A 27,128-nucleotide genomic window follows, 5' to 3' on the forward strand; every position below is an offset into this window, starting at 1 on the left:
GCAGTAACCCAGAATAAAGTCCCTAAAGGCTTCCCATAGTGTAGGATGGTTCCCACAGAGCATTTGGTTTGATTGAAATAGTCCAGTATATATTGGTGGGTGTCATCGTGCCCAAGTCAATGTACAAGACTTTAGACTGAATATGCTCTACAATGTGTGCACCACCAAAGCAAAGAGAGTACAGATGGTGGAGAGTTTAACCTTACCAGGTCCAGCCTTTTCATATATAATTGACAAAAAGTTTCTCTAGTTCTCTGTTAGCATGATAACCATGAGCAATGCAGCGCAGTGGCAAACAGCATATTCATCAGTTTTTCACAAATGTATTTCAATGGACTAAATATACTTACATCATCAAGGGGTTTTCCCCCAATTGTCTGATCCAGTTTCTGGTCAGCAACATTGAATGAAGATGGCTGAAAGAATTTAAAAAAAAATAGACATTTATAACAAATCAAAATTAAGTTTGGTCGTCCTTTTGCATTTCTTTTCACAAATCATTGATTTTTACCATTGGGGACGGAATCATAAGTGTAAGTCAAAAATTAATTATCAGAAATGGAAGTATGTGATAGTAAATGGACAAGTGTAAAAGCATTCTAAAAATTGCCACAGTATATGAATAGTCGTTGAATACAAAAGCTGTCCAGAAAAGTTCAGAAAAATTTGGAAATACAGATTGGGGTTGAAGTGCTGAAGCAATAATAAAATAGATCTGTGAAGAGTATGAATAGTGAGAGTATTCGAGGATTCTAGGAGGAAAATAAGCAGAAATGACATTTAACTGCTTCTTGAGTGGAGATACGTAACAACAGGAACAATTTTATAAATATATTCTGCTTACAGGAATTCCAAGCTTATGCACCCAAGCTTCAGGGAACTATGAAATGTTTTGGGAATTAATATTAAAACAGCACATATATTAGAGAACAAAACTACTTTCTGTGTCCCTTGTGGCTTCCTCACTATTGATTGCTATGGGAGGAATAGTCTAAAGGTAAAAGAGAAAGTGATTAAGAGACCTCCATGAAAGGCAAACTATGATAATTGATGACAGTTTTCTCAGGTGCAATGTTGCCGACATTTAGGCAATGTCAGATCTATATAAAACCATACTGCATTTGTGACACTGCAATGCAGCATTGCGTAATAGGAACCTAATCCTTTTAGAACCAACAAAAGCTGGTGCAAATTACAAAAGTTGTTACCTTTGTCAGATGGTACTTGATGTCTGAGGGGTGGGCTGGACTGAAGGAGCTGGAGTCATGAATAGTGTGAAGGGAGAACGGAGGAATGAATAGTGTGAAGGGAATAGCCTGAAACAGTTTATGCTGTGTACCCAAGTCAGTGCACAAGACTTCACTATCAGTAGGCTCTGAATATCAGCAAACCCAAGATGGTCCAGGGGGTGGAGAATTTAACCATGGAACCAGGTCCTGCTCTGTCATACATAGTGTACAAAGTGTATCTCTAGTGTTCTCTCTTAGCAAGGGGCGCATTATAATCACGAGTAGTCTGCACCTGCATATTGTCTTGTGTTGTGTGAACATTTGATCATTAGAGTGTGAAATGTAATAACATGTAAAGTAATATGATAGAGGGATTTCGTGCAACGTGGAGGAATTATTGTAATTGTGCCTTGAATGGTAAAATCTTAATGTTCGTTTTACAAGTGATAAATGAGAAATTAATTTACTGACATGTAGTGCACTGATTTAGAGGTGCACAGTAACAATGTTCTTGTATATGTGTGTTTAAGGAAGATCTATGACGATTCTTATATTAGCTGATGTTGTGTATGCCTCATGTGTATTTCTCCCTGGCTCTCATAACTGAAGTATTTGTAATGTTCATGTGTATGCAGAATCGTATCTTTCTCACGTTTCTGTTGCAGGTGGAAAAATTCCTCTTTGTTAGTTAGAATAACGCTTTTGTTTTAGGAATTAGGCATTGGGAGGAGAGGATACATTTGAACTAGGAGTGCTGATAATGTGGGACGGTGTTCTTTCTCACTGGAGAAGGCCTGAGAATCAAGGTCATCAAGTCAGAGGCCAAGAGTTTCGAAACTGAATGGAAAGTTACCTACGAGGAGGAGTCCAACTGGATGGGATGATTTTGTGATGCAAAGATGGGCTTGTCCTAGGATTGAGATGTTGGAATTGGGGACAGTGCCCTGGGCTTTTGGGGTTAGAAGAGGAGATCTGATGGAGAGAGAAGGAGCATCTTAGAATGAACTCCATAGCTTTATGCTACTTGGCCCATTCAACATGAGTGCACTTCTTAGGAAGTCTTCACGCGCGGACACTTTTTTCCTTAACTTGCTTGGGGAAATGCTAAGTAGGGATGTCATGTTAGTGTTAGTGTAGGGACATACTAATGCTTTTACATATGAACGTCAAATGAAGAATACTCTTGATGTCGACGCAGTGATCATCTGCATTCTGATTTTAGAACTGGTCATTCTCTGCATGTTGCATAGATTGAATGTTGCCCTTAGGTTTGGCTTTGTATTAGTTCTAATGTTTTTTTACACCCTCATTCTGAGGTGTTTGTATGTCCAATTGTTCTTGGCTTTGTGATAAACTATCTAAATTTAGAACCTGGAGTCAGTGATTCTTAGGAGTCATGTGTTATTCGAATTGTGAAATCTAATCAGATAAAATATTTCTCCCCTCTACACTTTTAAGCAAGAACCAACAGTCTTTTGACCATGGGTTCCCAGCAAAATCTAGGACGTGGAACCCAGACTCATCATAAGCATTGGCAACTCAGTGCAACACAGGACATTGTTCAGTTTTTCACAAATGTATATTCACAGACTTAATCCACTAACCTCTTCAAGTGATTTTGCCTCAGTTGTCTGATCCAGCTTCTGGACAGCAACATTGGGTGTAGGTGACTGGAAGAAACCGAAAAAAGAACTAAGATTTACAACAAGACAAAATGATGTGTGCTCATCATTTTACATTTCTTTTTCAGACATTAAATACTTTCATCTGGTATGATTCCTGGGTTTCTAATGCCCTTGCCTCTTTACCATTGGTGATGGAGCTATAAGTATAAGTAAAAAGTAATTTTACAAATGGAGGTATGTGATGACCACTCCAAGAAATTAATTTGGCTGATGGGAAATGGGCATGTGTATGAGAATCTTAAAAATAGTCACAGTATATAAATAGTCGTCAGAATTAACAGATCTCCAGAAAAGTTCATGAAAACTAGAAAATGTTTACATTACTTTTATATACAGATTGAAGATAAAGTAGTAAAGCATGCTAAATGAGATGAGTGAACAGGAAGAGATTTGGAATAGAGAGCGAAAGCATTGTGAGTCTTCGAGGATTTTAAGAGGAAGAAAATAAGCACAAATTACATTGAACGGCTTCTCAAGTACAGATATGTAGGGACATGATCAACTTTATAAATGTTTTCTGCTTTTCGGACGTCCAAGCTTCAATGGACTGAGAAATGGCCTTCATCATATCATTACAGAGCAAAACTACTTACAGTGTCCCTCGTGGCATTTTCGCTGTCCACTGCACGGGGAGGCACACTCTAATGGCAAAAGAAAACGTAGAAAAGTCTTCTCAGTGAATGACAGACTATGAGAATTAATGTAGAGTTTTAACAGATGCAATTATACTCTCTATAACCTAAACAACTGTAGAGTTACCTTCATTTACATAAGGCCAGACCAGCTAAAACCAATGTTGAGTGCAATGTAAAGATTTAATATTGCATTTGTGGCACAATTTTACAGCATCACAACATGAAGAAATAATTATTTTATTACCACCAAAAAGCTTGTGCTAATTCCATATTCTTTTTGCAAATGAATTTGTAAACCGTGTGTGGGAATCCTATCACCAATTTTTGGTATTGTTACTTATTTTTCATCAATCTCTAAATGGGTCTTGCGGTTACAGTATGGGTACTGACACCGATATTTACTCATTACGTATAATGATTATTCGTGAACATGCTAAGCTCACGTTTAACTGTGGCAAAATACCTTCAAACTGTGTTTATGGAACAGAAAATGCATATCCAGAAATCATAGAACACTGGCTGGGAGGACATGATACAAGAAAAGGTGAGAAATGACCTTGGACACGTGGCATGCCTGATGGTTGAATTGAACTGAAGGAACAGGAGTCTAAGGATGGGTAAAGACTGACTACACAAGAGAACAGAGGGGTAATTAGATATGGTGAAGGGAATAACCTGGAACTGGTTCTTGCTGTGTACAAAACTAAAAAAACAAGACATAAACCTCTATGTGCATTGAAGTGTATGCATTAGCAAAGCCGAAGGTCCAGACGATGAAGATTGTAACTGGAAAACAGGTCCTTGTATGTTTCAATACTATTTTATACAGGCTGGAGACAAAGAGAAGTGTGAAGGAGATGAGGGGTTGGAAATATAGAGCTAAAAGAGTGAGAGTCTTTGATAATTGCAGTAGGAACAAAATTATCGCAAATGCCATAAAATGGACTCTCACATGGAGATATATAATAAAATAAACAATAATATGATTGATTTCTACTTTTAGGAAAACCCATGCTTTGCACTGTGAAATAGTTTTGGATTTAATCATTAAAGCAACATAACTATTATAGGCAAAACTACTTACTGTGCCTTTGATGGCCTCTTCACCATCCACCGCACTGGGAGGCGAGCTCTAATGGTAAATGAAAAAGTCAGAAAGAGTTCTCCATGAGAGGGATCTATGATCATTAATGTAAAGGTGGAGTCAGAGCCTCTATCACTCGCACAACTGCAGTCACACACTCATTTGGTTAAGGTCAGGTCCATATAAAGCCCATGTTGAAGGTGCTGTATAGGGATCGCACTCCATGTCTGGCACAACAATACAGCACTTCAATATGGTAAATCGAATCCTTTATCACCAGCAAAGAGCTGGTGCTAATTTCACAGTTTTGTTTATTAAACTTCATTAATAGTGTCAGTTTGTGGGTCGAACAGCAATCATTACGCAGTTATATCGGTCATGTATATACTACTATAAAGGAAAAACAGAGGTTTTTTGCCCCGATCGGCATATCTAACTATCAATTGGCAACAATAGATATTGTAATCTAGAATATTTGTATGATGATATCTGCCAGGAATTTGAGATCTATTGTGACAACATTCCCTGGATGGCCTCTTTAAGATGTTCCAGTAGAATCCATGCATGCCTTGCAATTTTTACATTAAAAGGCTGCAATTTTACATGTCAGGAAATCTTATAGAAACACTCTTTCTGCATGACACTCCCCCTTTCTAAACTAAACTCTGCTTTCCTGATTAATTCATCTTATGTTTTCTCTACTTTTGCTACTGCTCTCTTTCATAATGTTTTGAGTTATGGTGTGATCTATCTATTAAAGCATTCCGCTGCCCTTGTGGACTGGTCCATGCTTTAGAAATACTACAATTAAATAAAGAAAATAAATATTCAGAGTATTACTCCATAGTGATATCTAATCCTAGCGTATTCACAGGTACTCATCATGGAAAAAAGGAGTAATTGGTGTCCGGTACTCGAAGAGTAAAGCTTCAACCTCATTTAGAGTTCCATGGGGAGTGTGTAATAGTACCACAAATTGACCATATTCTCTCCATTCTTCCTCAAGTGACACTGTGTGTATGATGGGTAGACTATAATGAAGGATCGGGAGTCAAGAAGAATTGTTAAGGGCCACCTAAACCGGAGAACTGAGGAATGAATAGATAATGTGAAGGAAGTATCCTGGAATGGTTCTCACTATGTTCCAGAATCACTACTCAAGGGGTAAGCCTTTTGAGCTTTGAAACGAGTGCATCATCAAAGCCAAGAAGGAGTAGATGCTATACCTCTCGAATTTTACATAGTATTTCTGGATCAACTACAAGAAACTTTGTTGAATTTATGCTTGCATTTATTTAGAGGAGGGCAACCCCCCAACTTATGGTCTATGGCAAAAATCGTGATATTCCCTAAGAAAAATAAACCCCCAGACCAGATGGGCTCTTATCGACCCATCACATTAATAAATGTAGATTCTAAAATCTACTCCAAATTACTTGCCAACCGTATCTCATCAATAATTCATAAAGTTACATCCAAATTTCAGCATGGCTTTATCCTCAGGAGAGACACTACCAATTATACAGGGAGGGTAATTAGCTTATTTGATCATACCCAGGTGGCAGGAGACCTGATGGCATTAATACTACTCGATGCCGAGAAAGCTTTTGATCGGGTCGCCTGGCCATTCCTGTGGCAGGCGATGTCCAGGGTCGGTTTCAACCAAGCCTTTATACAGGCCATACAAAAACTTTATATTAATCCTCAGGCTACGGTGATGATTAACGGAGATAATTCAAAAAAACAAAAAATCTCGAGAGGAACTAGGCAGGGATGCCCTTGCTCCCCGCTGCTGTTCGCTCTTTATATTGACCCATTTATCAGGAGATTGCAAAATAATAGGAACATAACTGCCATTTTGACAAATAAATATTCAACAAAAATTCTCGCTTACGCAGACGATATCGCTATCGTTACTGCTAATCCTAATCAAGCAATGCCAAATATAGAGCAGGAGGCTTTAAGTTTTGGCAAAATTTCAGGCTATGCTCTTAATCGAGGGAAAACTCAAATAATCATCAACAACAAATGTGTTAAGACAGATCCACGCATAACAAGCTTAGCCACCTATTTAGGCGTTACAATGACATCTGAATTAGAGAATCTAGTTGACCTGAACTTAAAACCTATATTAGCGGTCAGCGCTCTAGCGGTTTACTAGCTTGGGGCTATTTAGCCCTCGCCTCCCTGTGTACGCGCAGCGGGAGCGCGCAGCGGAGCCGAAGAGTAGCCAAAGAGTGGCCCGTCTGTGCCCGTCCGTGCCAGAATGGGCCTGGGGCCTGTTATTCTGTCCCTACTGTCATGGAATCCTTGCAAGATTTACGATTCAGGTACTCCTCTCACGATCTATTAAATCTACAGCCTCAGGGGTTGGATAGTTGTATTAGTGACTGTTGGCCAAGTCTTGAAGGACCCTTTTCATGTGCCAAGTGTAGGTTTCAGGCTACACACACATCAATTATCAAGGGTCACGTTAGGAAGAATACTGCTATGACAGAAGGCTGGAAATGCTTCCTGTTAAATGTTCGCTCCTTACCACGACATTATTTACAAATATGGGACCTCATCCATACCCTTAAACCTGAAATAAGCGTTCTTACTGAAACGTGGCTAAAACCGCATACTACCCCTTCCATTACATTGGGGATCCCTGCTGGATATAAAATTCTAAGGCAGGATCGTCCTGACAAAATTGGTGGTGGTATTGCCATTATACATAAAGAACATCTTAAAGTCATCGTTCTAGAACAGATTACCCAGCTTGCTATGGAAGTCATGATATTTTCAATTGTACTAGGACCTAAGGAGCGCTGGAAGGGTGCCTTAGTTTATCGCCCCCCTGGACCCAATGCTGGTTTTACCTTAGCACTGATGGAATTACTGGCACAACACATGAAAGTTGGAGAAAAGTTCATTTTATTGGGAGACTTCAACTTTCATGTGGACAAAGCGGACCATCCAGAGACGAAAACTTTAATATCTGATCTGGCCTTATTGGGTCTTGAGCTACAGAATAGTGGGCCCACCCATAGAGGTGGCCATACACTGGACCTAATATTTACTAATTGCACCTCGGTATATTGTCATCATCCTAAAGCAGTTAATTGGTCAGATCATAGTATGCTGGAATTTACCCTTAAAGGTTTAAATAAACAAAATAAACCTTCTATCATACCGACCATTAAACGAAGGCCCTGGCATAAAATTACTGTAGAAACAGTGAAAGAAGTCTGGAATGAGCCCGTAATACTGGACTCCGATAACATTGGGTTACCCTTGTCTAAATTTGATGCCACCTTATCTGACATGTTGAACCATCTGGCCCCTTTAAGAACAATTAAACAACCGTCTGTGGCCAAGAGAGATGTGTGGTACACTGAATCCTTAAAATTGGAAAAGCAAAGGTGTAGGAAGCTGGAAAAACTCTGGAGGAAAACTCATACCAGTGAAAATAAGATCAACTATCAAAAAGCAATGTCTGCTTATTATAAAAATATTAACCAGGCAAGAAAGAATAGCATTAATGCACAGTTAGAGGTAGCTGGCAATTCCCCCAGAGAGTTGTATAAAATCCTAGACACTTTCACTAAACCAACTGTATGTGAAAGTCCAGACGAATTCACACAACTTTTGTGTAATAACACCTCCCAATTTTTTGAGGACAAAATTGAGACAATTTATAAAAAAATCATCACTGCCCAATATCCCAGTGATCCGGAGCATTCCAGTATAAATCATCCTGACACATCTAGAGGTGTTCTACTCACCTTCCCTGAGATTAGCTATAGTGACACCCAAACACTAATAAACAATATGAAAACAGGATCCCCTCTTGATTTGATACCAGCTAAGCTAACTGTCACCTTGAACAAAATTCTTTGCCCCACAATTCAAAAGATTCTAAACCTTTCTTTTAAAGAAGGTCAGCTCCCACGGAAGTGGAAGGAGGCAGTTGTGAACCCAATACGGAAGAACACGGCCTTGCCATGGACAGAACTCTCCAACCTCCGTCCCATCTCTCTCTTACCTTTCTTAGGTAAATTGGCCGAGAAGCATGTAAACATCCATGTTTCCAGGTTCATAGAGGCGACAGGGGGCCTGGACCCATCACAATCTGGGTTCAGGCCCAACTACAGCACAGAATCGGCACTCCTCTCCGTGACTGATAACATCAAGATGTCACAGGATAGAGGAGGATCAATGATTCTGGTGCTGTTAGACCTGTCGGCAGCCTTTGATACTGTGTCTCATGAGATTCTTCTCGGCCGATTGCAGAGAGTGGGTATTGGAGGATTGGCACTGTCCTGGTTGGAGAGTTTTCTCTCCGGCCGCTCACAATCTGTTAGCATGGGACCCTATCGTTCCACCTCGAGGGTACTCACTAAGGGGGTGCCACAGGGCTCATGTCTAAGCCCCACATTATTTAATGTGTATGTGGCCCCCCTTGCAGCGATTGTGAGAAGGTTTGGGTTCACCCCAGTGTCATACGCTGATGACACCCAGCTGCTCTTCCCTTTCAACTCTCTTACGCCCGATGTGAAGAACAAATTTGCCTAGGGCATGAGAGCAGTGTCCCACTGGATGGCTACCAACTGCCTCCAGTGTAACGTCGGGAAGACCGAGGTAATGCTATTTGGGAAAGCTAGCATGCTCTGGTCTCCCGACTGGTGGCCTTTAGATCTTGGCCCCGTCCCATGCCCAAAGCCAACTGTTAAGAACTTGGGGGTAAAACTGGATCAGAACCTGAGTTTAAAGGAGCATGCTAACTATGTCACAGGAGCCTGTTTTAGAACAATTGGCCAGTTAAGGCGAATCTTCCCTATGCTGCCTGACAACCACAAGAAGACTCTTGTACAGGCACTGGTGATAAGCCGCCTAGACTACTGCAACGGCCTCCTCATATCAGCAAATGAGGAGGCGTTAAATCGTTTGCAGGTGGTCCAAAATACGGCGGCCAGACTAATTCTAAATGCTCCCGCAAGGACCCCGTCCAAACCTCTGTTAAGTCACCTTCATTGGTTGCCCATACGACAACGTGTCACATTTAAAATCTGCTGCCTAGTGCACAAATGCCTCTATGGGCAAGGCCCCAGATATCTGGCACAAAAATTTCAGATATACAAACCTGAACGTTTATTACGTTCCAGCAACCAATGTCTACTGGAAATCCCCACTGTAAAAAAAGTCAGACAAGGTGGACGTGCCCTATCATTTATAGGCCCAACCATGTGGAACAAACTTCCATCTGACCTAAGACACAACGACAACCATCTTTGTTTTAGGAAGGCCTTAAAAACTCTTCTGTTTCAGCTAGCATAACCCTCCCTGTGGTATTCCGCAGAAACAATATACTTTAGAACTCTTGCGAGCAAAGCGCGGAGATACCTCATGGGTCGATTCTAGCGCGATATAAGCAATTAAATAAATAAATAAATAAATAAATAAAATGCAAAAAGATCTCTGCCGTATCAATAATTTACATCTCTCTTTGATCGGACCGGTCAATGCTTTAAAAATGGTTTATTTTCCAAAACTCTTGTATATATTCAGAGCCATCAATCTAGAAATCTCAGACCAATGGTTTAAAAGAATGGAGCACATAGTTGTGGATTTTATCTGGTCATATAAACAGCCTCGTCGCGCGTATAAACTGATGACACTTCCTAAAGAAAGAGGAGGATTATCTCTTCCAAACCTTAGGTTATATTATGGGGCAACAGTCTTGTTATATAACCATGAGCTTTTTCTTCTTGATGGAATAGGGACAACTGGGGATAAAGACGCACCTACAATTCATCAAATAATATTAGGTGACAGAAGTACGGGCTATCTCTGGAGATATCTCTTCGATAGTTACCATAAAAAAGTAAGATTAAAAACAGTTTGGAAATCTGTTAGAAAAACGATCGGTTTGGGACGATTATCTTTCTATACACTCATACAAAATAATCCTCTCTTACCAGACATATTTAAGGATTCCTATATCATTAGATGGATCATAGCCGGAATTACTCATATAGGATGTTTCTTTTCCTCAGAAGGGCTATATTCTTTTGAATTTTTGAAAGACAAATATCATTTGGAATGGAGAGATTTTTTTAAATTTCTCCAAATAAGAGATTTTCTATCACGACGAGTTAGGGGAGAGGACACTATGAATAAAAATTCTCTAGCTGAAATTCTTACCCGCTATCAGGAAAAAATACGAATTGGGGGGCTATACCAGATATTATTGATACATTTATCGAATGACAGGCAGAAGATTATTCAGAAATGGCAAAATAAATTTATAATCTCCACAGAAGAATTTGAATATATATATATGGGCTATCACAAACTACACTTATGTCAACTAAACTGCAAACACAATTTTATAAAATTAGTTTTTTTATGTATTATACTCCCGATAGAATCGCCAAATGGGGTAGTGGGAAAGGAACATGCTGTTTTCGATGTAACCTACAAGATGCGGACTGTATTCATATTTTTTCATCTTGCCCATCTTTAACTCTTCTCAAATCAAAAATCGAACATTTCCTCTCATTGATTCTTAAAACCGCTGTTACTTTACCTGATCAAAGAGTTGTTTTGGGTCTAACAAATTGAACTAATCAGAATTTTGGCCATGAATTGATCTTTATCTCAAAGGCCGTATTAAGAATCTGTATAGCGTCAGCTTGGCTAGATCCTATTGCCCCCTCATACCAACAGTGGTTTTCAAGATTGTTAGCAATTTTTAATCCTGAAATGGCAATATATAAAACCAAAGGTAGGAAACGTAGAATAAAAGGTTTAAAAATGTGGTCACCCTTAATAGAATGGTCTGAATCCTAATGACTTATATAATGATAACCTGGCTACAATTGTCTAGTCTTAACGTGTACCTATTTAATCCAACGTTTATTGTCCTTGAATAATCATGTGTTAATTCATATACTTACTCTTTTCTTTCATTATGCATTTATGCTTTCGAAATTCTATTTGTTTCACATTTAACATGCCCGATCGGAGGGGGGGGGGGGTGTTGTCTTATGTGTTGTATCGTCTTTTTTCTGTAAAAAATCCAATAAAAAATATATAAAATAAAAAAAGCCAAGAAGGTCCAGGAAATAGAGAATTTAACTAGGAAATTGATTCATAGTCTGTTGTAAATGATGGAGAAAGTGTCTCTTTAGGTCTCACTTTTTGTGAAAAGTATGAGTGGCTCAAACCAAACAGGCCACTCCAGCATTTTTCACAAATGTCTATCATTCGCTGAACACCCAAACCTCATTGAGTGATGTTTCCGCCATTGTCTGGTCCAGCTTCTGGCTGGCAACATTAGAAGAAGGTGGCTGGGAGAAACCAAACCTAACTAACATTTACAAAGACAAATTTATGTGTATTCATCATTTTACACTTCGATACCACTACACGACAGAACTTTATCAGCTGTGACCTTTTCGTCATTGGTGGTGAAACCATGGGTGGTAGCCAAAAGACAATTTTGCAAAATGAATAGATAAAGATTCTTCCATAAAAAATTAAACTGATGGGAAATGGACAACTGTGTGAGACTTAAAGAACATGCTCTGTATATAAATTGTTTTTCAAAATAGCAGTCCACAAATGTCCATGAAACTCTGGAGAATTCTCGTAGACTGGGAATGAAGAGTTGAAGTGGGATGCATGAGGCAAATGGGTAGAGGTTGCGAATATAGAACTCAAAGGGGAGAGTCTTCAGTGCTGTAAGAGGGAGAAAATAAGCATGAGTGACCCTGAGTGGCCGACCATATGGAGATGGTTAACACGTTCACTAACTTTATGCTATTAGTGGGGGTTTCATTTTAAAATGGTGTGAAATACAATTGAATTATTTACAGTGTCCATGCTGGTTTCTTCACTTTCTACAGCACTGTGAGGCAGGTTCTAATGGGGAAAAAAGTCAGAAAGAAAGAAAATATATGATCTAAAATGTAGAGCTTTCTCATTTGCAATTTTTGCCTCAATAGCCCACAGAACTGCTATGAAACAGCCATTAAAAAGGTTATATCCGAGGAAACGTGATGTTTATCATACCGTAAGGGGATTGCTGCATATTAGAAATGTTCTCGCTATTTAACGTGAGGTTTTACTTTATTTATGTTCAGCAATACAGCATTGCCAAGCTGGGCCTTTACTTTACAGCGAGAACAGTGTATTTATGGTTTGTGCATGTTGTAGGAGAGTAGAGTTTGCTTCCTATAGTCACCCCTATTTTTTTCGTGTGATTCTCTGGTTTTTCGACTTTAATGTGGCTATGGGCCTGCTAATCAGACCCACAGCCCAGCTGTTCTCTCTCTAAATTGATTCCATGCACTTTAGGTGCATACCAGATTGGTTACTGGGTCACCCTTGTGAGCCCCTGTATTGTGTACCATAGGTGCACCCTAGGCCTACCAGGGGCTGCAGCATGTATTGTGCCACCCCTGGTTCGCCTTCCAAACTGACACCACAGGTCTGTTCACACATCCTGGGTACGGTGGTGTAATCACCCCTTACTTAGATATAGTATACCTTTATCTATCTTTACATATAGACACATATACACCTATAAGCCACTCCTATGGTAGGCCTCGACAATCCTGGAGGCAGAGTGCTTGGTTTTATGTGAGAGGGTGCCCTAGCATGAGCTGAGTCCCTCTGCAGATTTCAGAACCATCTCCTTATAGATGTTCTATGATGTAGCCATACCATATACTCTTAAGTGCATTATAATCCTCGCAGTTAATGCTAACTTTGGTTTGGCTGTTAAAGTTAAACAGAGCCTCAGCATCACAAAATGGATGCTGCTGCCAAAGACACGAATCTGACCTCCTGCTGCTGGACGAAACTCCGGCAGGGGAGGCCTGGACAATAGGCTTCCTGTCCAGGGAGGTGCTGGCACCTCCCCAGACAGGGGTTTAGTGTATTGGGGCAGGGAGGGCTGCATTCCGTGAATGCATCTAGACACTGCCTGGGGCACACAAGGTGCTCCATGCATAGCCCGGTTCAAACCAGTTGCTGGGGCACTCCAGCCCCAGCTCTGGCGCGAAACTGGACAAAGAGAAAGGAGTGTAGCCACCCCCTTCTCAGGTCCACCTATAGGAGGGACCTAGTCAGGTAATCCAGCCCCCATCCTTAGTATAAGTATAGGAGCTGTATCCCCAGGACTTTAGATTATCCTGGACGAATCTCTGTAAGACATATCTTGGACCTTCGATGTTCCATTTCAACTGGAAGACGGAAGACATCTCCCTTGTGGTCAAGGAGTGACCACCCTGTTCAAACAGGCACCAACAGCAACTTTGCCGGTCTGCAGTTTCAATGCTCCCGTCGGAACCCGAAGACTCTGTGATGCAAGAACTGGACTTCCAGACTTCTCTGACCCCGACCCACATCCACAGAAAAGCTGAGACCCGTGGCAGACACAAGAGATGTGGGACCGGACATCTTGGACATCCTAAAGTTTGCTAACTGCACTCCTTTCCTGAAGCCTCAGTAAGATGTGCATTGGGGTACGAGAAGCCCCAGCCACGAGCTTCATCTGTACTGAAGCACAGGCCCCCCACACTCTGCGAGTGTGCAGTGTCCCCGCCTTCACATTTGTGCTTGATATGTCTTCCCGGCTCCTTGCCCGTTGGCTAGTGAGCCCCCTGAAGATGCCATCCAGAAACCACTTTGCTTTCCTGGTTGCTCCAGGTTTGCTCCAACTTCCCTCCAAAGGAGAAGTGCCACAGACCTTGCTGATTTACAACAGAGCCAATCTCAACATCCTGCTTGGATTGCGGTTGCCAAGGCTTGTTGGGTACAATCCGGATACCGCGCTGCAGTCATCTAGATCCACTGTGGCACAGCTTGAATCCAGCTCCTGTTTATTGTCGATGCCTCCTGGACCTCGTGGCTGAAGAGACAAACTCACCTTCTTCACCTTAAAGTACCCAACATCGCCTGGTTCCTTCCTGGTCACTGGCTAGTGACCCAGACTCTGTCCACTCTGCTTTCAGGTTCTTCACATCTCCAATTCACCCTTGGATCCAACCGGACACTTTTCCTCTGGTCGCCTGCAGCACTTCTTTGCAGCTCTCCATAGAAAACGACGACGAAACCTGACACGAAAAGACACCTACGCACCCGGCTTCCCTGGGTGAAGTAACTCGTGTACTCTGGTGCTTCCGTGGGTCTTGACTCTCGAAGTGTCCTAGTTTAAAAGGGTTCCATCCAAGTCCATCCGGAAGTGTCCTTAATCTTTAACTTTGTAACTTTTACGAACACCATAGAAAGCCAATGGGAAACCGCGCCTGTCTTTAGACACTGCACGCGGCTCCCGTGGGTCTCCTACTTCCTAACAACTGGTTGGTTAGTGTAGCCCCAGCGATTCTACAGGTCCTAGGCCTGCTTTCTAACTCTCATGTGGTACTTATACCCCTTTCTTAGTATACGGTTAGTGAGGCCCCTAGGGCATAACGTATACTGTGCAACTTATTGTGTATTAACTGCGTGATTTGTATTGTATTTTTACCTTTGACCTCGTAAAGGGATTATATATGGTAAAACAACTTGCTTAACTCGTCTACTGAAGTCTTAGCCTGAAGACTGCTGGTTCATGCTACCACCAGGATAGCTTTCTATAAGGTTGACTTTACAACCACCATCAATAAGGGTCGATTAGACTGCTGCACGGTGCCCACTAGAACTAGTGGTACAAAAGGGGGTGGGGATGGACGGAGCATCTGAACCAATCAAACACTCACACCCAGTCAAAAGATCTGGGTTTAATCCATCACCGTTCTTTAGCCCACTCTGCCACCCCAGTTCAGACATGGCTATATGCAAATCAGTCTGACCCTGTGCCTCATGGGAACAGTCCAGCACGAACTGCCAAGCCAGGCCTTCCCTGGACCGGAAACAAGCTTCCTAGGACCGGTTTCTGGCATATATACCTTGTGTGGTGTCCTTTCATTTTGTAGTCAAGGGATTATATATGGTAAAACTGCTGGTTCATGCTACCACCAGGATAGCTTTCTATAAGGTTGACTTTACAACCACCATCAATAAGTGTCGATTAGACTGCTGCACGGTGCCCACTAGAACAAGTGGACATCATATGCCAGGCTAACTTCTCACACATGTCAGTTCCCATTTTAATATAAAATCATAGCAACAGCAAGAATGCCGGGTGTGGGAATGGTATGAGCAATTTGTGGTACTAGACACTCCTATGAAACTCTAAGGGAGGTTGAGGCTTTATTCTTTGAGTACCGAACACAAATAATTCCTTAGTGTCCGTAATGAGTACCTGTGAATATAGTAGGCTCAGATATTACTATGGAAGAATACTCTGTCGTGTCTGTCTGTGATTGCTCTTCTGGGGCGTTGTATAGTGCTCCATAATTTTGCCTTGACACGGGCCCTGAGGCCTGGCCTTACACCTGGGGGGGTGAAACTTTCTGTCAGTGACAACCCCAAGTTAAACCCCCAGAGAGGGTGAAAACAGCACAGCAGCAACCAGCCATAACAGCAGAGTCACCAGGTTGCATCGGAGGCCATTCACTTTAGTCACTGCCAGGTACGTTGCACACACCATGCACCTTCAAATGTTTACGAATGATACCACCTTGAGAGGCAGCTTGCAACATATCGCACCGAGGGATGTGTCTGTTGAGGGTGAGATCTATACACTTCGGGTGCTGCTTATTGCAACATACATTCAGGATGAATCACAGTGCCTCAGGGACCCCCTCATAAAACCACCGCACCTGAGCCAATCTTATCCTTGCCAGTTGCGTACATGTGGCCAACCGGTGTACCACTATAGTGAATGAGGCACCGCTGATGCAGTCACCCTCATTGGTAGCACATGGGCCCCTGGCACTGCCATAGAACTTAATCTGGCAACTCCTCCTAGGCCAAATTGGCAAGGTAAATCAGCAGGGCCATTGCAGCCCCTCCTCACTCCCTGGGGAGCCACCACTATGGGCCATATGTAGGTGGGGTATTACCGGTTGGTAATGGTGAAATTCTGTAAATTTCACCGTTACCGATCGGTATTTAGGGATTTGAGATGTAGGTTGCAGGATATAAGGATTCGGTAATTTACTGAATCGGTAATTTAAGGAATCGGTAAATTACCGAATCCTTAAAATACCGAACCGGTATTACCAAATCCTAATATCCAATGTAGGGAGCACTCAAGTGAGTGCATTTTTCATTTAAGGATTCGTTATTTACCACCAACTACAAAAACTTTAAAAAAGCAATTTTGTGCTTTTTTAAATGTGCCATGAGGCAGACATACATGCCCTTTGGGCATGTATGTGTGGCACATGTGCACACATGCACGATTTAGGGGTGCATCAGTGTGTCAATGTGACACCCTGCCACCCTTGGATATGTTCCCCCTATTACCAATTCGGTATTTACCGAATTGGTAATACTGAATTGCTTCCCATTCATTCCTATGGGCCTCCAGGCCAATAGGAATGAATGCAATCCCTGGCGGCTCCAGCAGCCGATGAGGGCCAACCACTCCCAGAGGAGAAAGGGACGTTGGCTCCACAAAGCCCCGGCACCAGCTGAGCACTAGGTCGCGACCTCCAGGCCCCACACCGCAACTCCAGGACAGGCCCCAATGCGTCTCAGGAGTCAGCAGCCACACAAGCACCACAACCAACCCCACATGACAGCGGTCCTGCGCCACCAGGGTCGCGGCACCAGTCTGATGCACATTAGGTACATGCCGGGCATAGGTCCCACAGTGCCCTCAAGTGAGGTAGGCCCCTTGAGGTTGCCTACCACCCCACAATTGGTCTACACTGCCGAAATCCAGTCAATTGCAGTTTGGAGGATAGAGAAGGAATCCCCAGTCGATCCCCACCAGGAAACAGTGTAAATCAGCCAATATATTAGACAGGATTGTGCAGAATATTGACGAGGCCCCAGAAGAGCCCCTCAAGAAGGCGTACCATCGGCCATGCTCAATGGCCATTCCCCCACTACATACTACCTTCTTACCACTCTCATGCTGAATACATTTACTACACTTTTTCTTTGTCAGACATGTGGAACATTAAAGGCAGCACTCTGAAAATTGTTCCACACCTACTTGTAAATGCTGATTGATAAGTGTTATTGACACATGTGCCCTTGTTGATACACTTCTTTTGAATTATCCTGACTCTACTGACTGTTGCTGCTGTTTCGTCTGGGAGCAGGCTGCCACTTGTTCTCCTTCACTGTTAACCCCCTGGACTACTAACTGCTCGCCGGTCCCGCTTCGCAGTTTAAGGTGGGAGCTTACTTGTATCTGGAGCAGAGCGTGAGGGGCATTGAAGCATCTGCGGCAGGGCTGCGAGCAGAGCAGGAGGGACTCCGTTTCCCAGGAGCCCCTGCTCAGACCATTGTCCACACCCGGTCCGCTCTCCCTGCTGGCCACGCCCCCCACCCCTGAGAGGAGAAAACCTTCGCTTCCTAGAATCTCCATGGGACTCTACTGACTGTTGCTGCTGTTTCGTCTGGGAGCAGGCTGCCACTTGTTCTCCTTCACTGTTAACCCCCTGGACTACTATCTGCTCGCCGGACCCGCTTCGCGGCTCCCGCTTCGCAGTTTAAGGTGGGAGCTTACTTGTATCTGGAGCAGAGCGTGAGGGGCATTGAAGCATCTGCGGCAGGGCTGCGAGCAGAGCAGGAGGGACTCCGTTTCCCAGGAGCCCCTGCTCAGACCATTGTCCACACCTGGTCTGCTCTCCCTGCTGGCCACGCCCCCCACCCCTGAGAGGAGAAAACCTTCGCTTCCTAGAATCTCCATGGGACTCTACTGACTGTTGCTGCTGTTTCGTCTGGGAGCAGGCTGCCACTTGTTCTCCTTCACTGTTAACCCCCTGGACTACTAACTGCTCGCCGGTCCCGCTTCGCAGTTTAAGGTGGGAGCTTACTTGTATCTGGAGCAGAGCGTGAGGGGCATTGAAGCATCTGTGGCAGGGCTGCGAGCAGAGCAGGAGGCACTCCGTTTCCCAGGAGCCCCTGCTCAGACCATTGTCCACACCTGGTCCGCTCTCCCTGCTGGCCACGCCCCCCGCCCCTGAGAGGAGAAAACCTTCGCTTCCTAGAATCTCCGTGGGACTCTACTGACTGTTGCTGCTGTTTTGTCTGGGAGCAGGCTGCCACTTGTTCTCCTTCACTGTTAACCCCCTGGACTACTAACTGCTTGCTGGACCCGCTTTGCGGGTCCCGCTTCGCAGTTTAAGGTGGGAGCTTAGTTGTATCTGGAGCAGAGCGTGAGGGGCATTGAAGCATCTGCGGCAGGGCTGCGAGCAGAGCAGGAGGGACTCCGTTTCCCAGGAGCCCCTGCTCAGACCATTGTCCACACCTGGTCCGCTCTCCCTGCTGGCCACGCCCACCACCCCTTCATAGCACAAACAGGACACCGCTGCGCGGGAGCGTCCCGGGAGAAGCCCGGGACAAGGGCGGGACCGTCTGTGGCCGTCAGGGGCTGCAGGAGGCTGGGCTGTGCCCACTCTCTGACATCGTGTTACTGCTGTGGGGGCTCTGATTCCACTTGTAAGCCACTCTGACATATTGATTGGCTTAAATTTCAATTCATTGCCATATTTTGTTACTGTGTGCCTGTTAAGTGTGCCTTCCCCTCTGATTACCCCTGTCCAAAGCTCCCCCCAGCCCGAGATGGGCCAAACAATTTTGGGTCCCCTAGATAAATATTTTAGTCGGGCAACTCAAGATATTGATAAGGAGATTGCTTTGGCGGAGCGACGCGCCGAGCGTAGGCTATCTATTGAACTCCTTAAGATTCCCTTGGAGAAACGGCCACCTCTGGGTTTCCCGGCATTGGTCCCCCCTTTATCATCCCTAACCCTGCCACGGGAACTGAAACACCCTATGTTTTCCCCCAGTCACCTGGCCCATTGATTAATCCTCCTGCGGGTGATGATGGGACCATTTTGGTTCCTATCTTGCCTATTGTATCAACTGATCTATCTATTAGTGAGGTAAACACTGCCCAATCAAGTGTGCCACTCCATGTGGTCCCTAACAAACCGTGCACCAAAAGGAAAAGATGCATTGCCCCGAAGAAGTGCTATCTTCCCAAACATCCCCAAAAAATAAGGAAAATTGGAATAGGCTTGTGTACCCCTGGCGAGCCTAATGGGGTTGGTTCCAACGGGGCCAAGATCATTAAGGATGGAGTTACTTCTGCTAGCCCTGCATCTAACCCTAGTGACCCTTCAACGGTGGGATCGGCTGAGACCCTATTTCCTGCTCCACCTTTGCTTGCTCAGTTGGAGAGGTTGATGAGGTCCCTCCTGACTCCTATCGAAGAACGTGTCAAAAGACTAGCCGATCGATTCGATCATTTCGAGCAGGCTACCCTTGATAATTTTTTCTCCACCAAATCATTAGTCAAGTCCTATTCCAAGGCAACAATCCTCCAAAATCAAGTAGGTTGGCAAACAGTGCTTTCGTTGCTGAGCCTCTCCCCCCGCCTCTCCCCCTTGTAGTCACTAGTACAAATAGGCCTCAGTCAACGGGTAAAGTCCCAAATACTAACTTACACTTATCGGACAGCCCGAGTAGGAATACTCTTCAAACTAAAATGAGCTCTGATGTGGTAGACACGGGTAACAAATACAGTTCTAAAACTGGTGGTCCTGTATCGAATAATTCCCAAGCCCCGCCAAGCATTCCAATATCCCGCCCTGTTGTTCCTGCCCCTGGTCCGCCTGTTACACTTCCTATGAGGGCCCCTCGCAGGACACCACCTATAAACCTCCCTCCAGATTCTTATCCCTTCGTTGTTACCCTCACCAATGTACCACCTTTGCAGGTTGGGCAGAGAGAATCCTTCCAGATGCTGAAAAACAAGGTAATGCACTGGTTAAGGATCAATAGACCATTGCCCAGGGAAGTGGATGGGTTGATCATTGGTGTAAGAAGGAAAGATTGGATAGGTTGTACTCCTAAGTCTTTGGAGGGGGATTGTATTGTTGTTAATTTCCAGGATCCCAGGGTGGTACGCCTGATAACGAGACAAAATTGGGGCACAAATAGTGCTGGAATTGGTGTTGTGGACCTTACATTCTTCTATCCAAGACCACCAGGCATTCAATTTGGCATAGTTCCAGAAGCAGGTTGTTTTAACAATCCCCCCTTCCCAGGATTTGTTCCTTTCACTGTACCCTTCCAACGGGAAAACTATTGTAATGTACCAACGTATAATCGTTTTGAAGTGATGGCAGATCCAGGGTGGGTTCATTGACCAAATGGGAAAAATTCCCAGGTTTCGGGTTATGGCGAACCCAAATTTGATTATACCACGTATAACTGGGAAAATATGAATCTTTGGGACATATGTGGGGAGTCTGTAATAACTCTTTTGACAATTGAAAATATGGAGCCAAATGATATTAGCATTAGTGGGGAAACTGTGAATTTGGAGGTAATATGTGGGGAATCTATCCCAATTTTTGGGGAATCTGCAAATGAAGATGAAATTACAACTAGCACTGTTGGCACTCTGGAGGTTGTGCAAAATAATGAGGTCAAAAATTTCGGCATGGAGGTGCCTGTAGGAAATTCAACATGTCACTCTGGGGTGTCTGTAAGAGCAGCCCTTATTGAAGGTCCCTGTTTAGGGAAGATGGTCTCATGGAACATCGCGGGGTTGAGTAACAAGCTGGAATCCCAAAATTGGATAGACTTCATCAATGGTTTTGATGTATGTCTATTCCAAGAGAAATGGGCCTGCGATTCTATAATCCTTCCTGGCTATTTAAATTTTGCAATCCCGGCTAGGAGAGGCGGCAGGGGTCGACCGATGGGAGGTCTTACAATTTGGATACGGCAAAGCCTACATGCAACAATCAGAGTGGTGGATTTGGGTTGCAACAAGGATATCCAAATGGTAAGAATAGCATCAGAATACTGGGGAGGGATAGACGTTTACAACATCTATGCTAGGGGCAGTACTATAGGGAATTCACCCATTTTTGGAAACACAGTCCTTGGGAAATAAAGTTGTAGTAGCTGGTGACCTAAATAGGACTTTCGAACCATTGGATAGCTCCGATGTTCCCTTGGGGCAAGAGGAAGACATACAGTGGGGCGTCCCTACTTTAAATCTGGCCCCGGTTAAGCGATGGATGAAAGATATATTACAACTGAATGCCATTTGTCTGGAACAAGGCCTAAGAGCCCTAAATGGGAGAACGAAGAGTGATAGGGAAGGTGCTTGCACATTCGACAATGGTTGTTACCAAAGCCGGATAGATTACGTCCTTTGTAGCCTAAACCTGTGGCAGTTGGTATGCGACATGGAAATTAAGGACAGATTGGAGAGTGATCACAATCCTCTCTGTGTGACCCACAGTTGGTGGTTGGACAAATCAGGGAGCTCTCCATTGACTGATGGCCTACTGCCTATTATGGCCAACGACATGCGCAGACTTAAATGGCCGAGTGTATTGGCTAATGCAGAATCCATGGCATTTATAAGATCTAAGGTAGATATTGCAATCACCGCTATGGAGGATGCAAACCCAGTAATCCCTGGGTCAAGGGAAATAACCGACATACATGACCGGCTTTTCTCCCTCTTAAAACCGTACTTCCTGAGGCCTCGCAAAACAAACAGGAAACAACCACCTAAACCAGCTAGGTGGTTTAACCTTCAGTGCAGGGAAGCCAGGTTAAATTTGGGTAGAGCAATTAGGAGCAGGGACAGGGTAGCGATTAGTGGTGCCAGGAGGGACTACAAGGTTAGCATATCTCGAGCAAAAAAAACATGGGATGAAAATCATTGGGTTGAATTGAAGGAGGCTTCGGGGGCTAAGGACTCTAGGTTATTCTGGAACATTGTCAAGTGGGGTAGAGGTTGAACTCCAGATAAACCTGATAATAATGTTGCTGAGGGTGCCTGGGTGGATTATTTCAAACCCCAATATGCTGAGACTGCAGAGTTTAAGGATGTGGAAGCAATTTCGGCTGTATTTCCGACTGGGAATTTATTTTCCCTTAAAGAAACCGAAGTTGCAATACACGCTGCCCCCGGGGGAAGGGCCCCAGGCTTAGATGGTGTACCTTCTGATGTTTTTACTAACGACAAGGTGAGGTGGGCCAGATATGTATTCCTTCTGGGAAATGCTATAGCAAAGGGAACGGCCGTCCCTGAACTATGGAAGGGAGCTACCATCATACCGATATATAAAAAAGGGGATCGGTCCAAAAAGTGGTAGGGAGGATGGTGGTAAACAAACTAATGGATTGGGTTGACGAGAACAATGTCCTGTCCCCTTATCAGGCTGGTTTTCGGCGGGCAACAAGCACAATCGACCAGGTGTTTTGCTTTGCTCTGCTGCAGTGGGGGAAGGTGGTGCTAGGCGAGGGCAGCCTGTATGTTGCTTTTGTTGACCTGCAGGCTGCCTTCGACCTGGTCCCAAGGAGAAAGCTCTGGGCAGTTCTGAGCGAAACAGGTCTTCCGGCTGAGTTACCTACCCTGATAATGAGGTTGCATGAGTGCAATTTCGCCAAAGTCCAATGGGGCATGAATGGTGAATCATCTGCTGACTTCCCGATCGAGCGTGGAGTACGGCAGGGGTGCGCAATGGCTCCCCTGCTCTTTTCCCTATTTATTAATGGGATAGTGGCTCGGATGCTGGACGCCAGTGTAGACGCACCTTCGTTGGCGGGCCTCAGGGTTCCGATCCTGATGTTCGCCGACGATACGCTAATTCTATCTAAAACACCGGCTGGCCACCAGCGAGCTTTGAAAATATTTTCGATCTTTTTTGCAGGGAGCATGGCCTAGAAGTCAACGTGGGTAAGACCAAGCTGATGGCCTTTACATCAAAACGTAGACCCCGGCAGAAAATATTTCTCAGCAACTGTCAGCTTGAGGTGGTCGGTGTATTCACCTATCTGGGGATACAGATAGCAAATGACTCAAGATGGTCCCAACACATAGAAAAGGTGGTTTTGAGGCACCAACAGATCTCGGGTGCACTCCGGGCGGAACATAAAAAGTGGAAGACTAAGCCAATAAAACCGGTCTTGGCTGTATATGATGCCAAGGCTCTTGGGTCTGCCCTTTATGGGGCAGAGCTGTGGGGATTTGGGAAGCTCCTCCCTTTGCAGTTATCTGAGAATAGATTTCTTAGGGGAATCACAAGTCTCCCGCAGAGTACACCATTATTCCCACTTGGTCTTGATTTAGGGAGAAGACCAGTTAGCGACCTAGCGAGGTTGCGCCCGATTCTCTATTGGAGACGCCTCTGGACTACCCCGGAGATCCGGCATTATGCAGATGGGTTTTTAGCCATAATTAAAGCCAATACTTTTCACAAGATAGTTTGGCTAAAAAATCTCAGGACTGCCTTATGCGATCTTGGCCTCTCAAATTTATGGGACAACCCATCTGTGGAACCCTTCCCAAGTAAAAATACGATTAAAAGCCTATATTGGGACCAGGTAGCTGAAAGACTCTGGAAAAAAACGAGATCTGACACTATGACGGGCGTTTTCTTGAAGTTAAACAATATCCTGCACTGGAACCATATTGGGACAGTATTACTAGCCCAGGGGATAGGAAGCTTTTCTTCCAGTTAAGATCAGGTGCCCTTCCTCTTAGATCATTGACGGGTAGGTGGAGGAGCTCCACCACCTCCTGCTGCCCAGTTTGTGGTGCAGCAGATGAAAGTATAGGCCACTTTTTATTTATGCGTACAGGTTATATCACCCCGAGAAAAACCTGGTTAGCCCCTGTCTGTAGAAATTTAGGGACACTTAGGGGTGTCGAGGCATTACGAATACTTTGTACCTCCACCGATATGCCTGTTGTCCTAGCAACAGCAAAGTACTTGGGGTGGGCATGGTCCATCAGACGAAGGGCAATTCTCATTAATTCAAACTGATCGGGGTACTTTTTGTGGGTTCTGTGTAACTATACATCAACGTTTTTTATTGACTATGTCTGCACAATTGTTTTAAAATTTTGTATGATTCAAATTTAATCTTTTAAATGATGTATTTCAAATGTATGTTTGTGCTTTTATGAGTATAAATCCTCGAATAAAGCTTTGATGATGATGACTAGTTTTCATCAATGAAGCACACTTACAAATTACTTTATTATCATCTGTACTTCACATCTCAACAAAACTTTATGACAGCTTTATCAGAAACATTTATCGTGCAAGTCTTGACAAAGTGGGGGTCTTTGTCATAGAGTTTCTAAAACACTTGCTACCTTAGCTGAGCCTGCTTCTAAGCAACACTAATTTATTTTTACAGACAAGAGAATAAAGAACTAAGAGGTTGTGAGGCATAAGAATCTATTTCATTCTACTTCAATAATCAAGTTATTACCTTTGCACACTTGACTCGCTAAAGTTAGCGATTGCAAGCGTAGAAGTCATACTCCAGGGTGTAATAGAGAGACTGCGACTCAGATGCACCATAGCATAATATTGTCAAATCTGTGTCTCTTATAGAGATTAGGGGCATCATTTAGAGGCAGGACTGGCTTTAGCAGTGGTGGCGCCCAGTGTGACAGTGTTTGTTGGCACCCTCCATTGACCACCTCCGCCACAGATTTTCTCGCTATCACCCTTTAACCCCTTGGGCGCGGCCGCGATTCTGCGCCTGTGCTGCACTTTTATTGAGTGGACGGGTTCATGACGGCCCCCAACCGTCATCAGCACACGCCCACCGTGGTGCATGAGGGCCGGGGGCCTTCATCAGCATGGAAGGGGTTAACAATGCCCCTCAAGTCCCCATAACCACTCTCTCTCAGATGCATTTAATTTGTGTTTTAGCACCACTCATACCAATGTAAGGTGTCAAAACACTTTACATCACACACACACATTACACAGACAAAATCAATCATACTTGTGTAAATCAGTGTATAGGGAGTATTACATAAGACAGAGGACAATAAGCTGCAAGAGTCACATATCATCCATACTGGTGGACAGTATAGTTTAAGAGTGCTTGGACTGAAGAAGCACAAACTCGTAATCTAAAATGTACCACCATGGTTGTTGGTTCTCTTTAATAATAAGAAATGATTTCTAACCTAATGAACCCTTTTTCCAATATTAGGATAATAAAAAACTGAGGAAAAAATCATAACACTCTAACATATACCCTGCAGTTTGCTTGCAGCTCTTTGATGACAGTTAATAGCTCACTGTTCCATGTTAGGATTATAATGTACAAACTGCAAGAAATAAAGAATCTCTATGCCCCTCCCCCCCAGCTCAGTTTAGAGGGCAGTATGGAGCAAAAGCCTCAAAATAACTCCATCACTCACAGTCCACACCGTGTTCATGCTTTGCGCATCCTATTTCCACCTTCATTTACCTTTACCCTGAGCCCCACCCTGCTGGCATCAGTGCAACCTTCGCCCATACCACAGACTGTAGGTTTTGGCCTCTGGGAGAATGTTTGCAAGTACCCATGGTGTACAGCATCACTAAAACCCATTGGCAAAGCCAATAGGAATTAAAGGCAAGACCTATTGACTTTTCCAGCATTGCTAAATCCAATTGGCAAAGCCAATAGTACCCAAAGGCAAGACCTATTGACTTTTCTAGCATCGCTAAAACCTATTGGCAAAGCCAATAGGACCCAAAGGCAAGACCTATTGACTTTTCCAGCATCGCTAAAACTGATTGGCAAAGCCAATAGGACCCAAAGGCAAGACCTATTGACTTTTCCAGCATCGCTAAAACCCATTGGCAAAGCCAATAGGACCCAGGGGCAAGACCTATTGACTTTTCAGCATTGCTAAAACCCATATCAAAGCCAACAGGACCCAAAGACAAGACCTATTGACTTTTCCAGCATTGCTTAAACCCATTGGCGAAGCCAAAAGGACCCAAAGACAAGACCTATTGACGTTTCCAATGCCCGTTAACTGATTTCCTCCCTAGTTTGCTGTTCAATAGAAAAAATACCAGCTTGAGCTGCTTTTTGAACTTTTTGTACTGGCATGGCCTTAAAATGAGTGCCAGGGGGATGAGAAAAATTACCTGGTGGCAATCCTACCTATGGTTATCACTCCTTTCTTAGACACAATCGAAGACATTTGGGCAATGATCTTGTGCAGCAACTGTATTTTATGGCCATATCTTCACCAGATGCTCGAACTGTCCGAAGTCTGTTCAAAGGATATGCTTGTGGAGTTATTTAACACGTCTGTGAGCCACGCAATAACTAATCACCTTACATGGGAAACCATGCAATTATCTCATAGAGAAGATGGCTGCTATGACACTTTGCAATGCTGCCACTTGATATGTTAACATCATTCTGTGACTCAAGGCACTAATCTAATGATGCTGAGCTATGGTGATATCGTGAAGTGTCCTGAAGTCCATTGCGTAAGGCAGTATCGCACACAGCAGGCGAATATTGTTTGCATGCTGCTAGCTGATATTTAAATTACTTTCCAGTTACCACAATAAGACCATCATTACTAGCT

This window comes from Lissotriton helveticus, chromosome 5_1 (assembly GCF_964261635.1).
Source record: "Lissotriton helveticus chromosome 5_1, aLisHel1.1, whole genome shotgun sequence".
Taxonomy (NCBI): domain Eukaryota; kingdom Metazoa; phylum Chordata; class Amphibia; order Caudata; family Salamandridae; genus Lissotriton; species Lissotriton helveticus.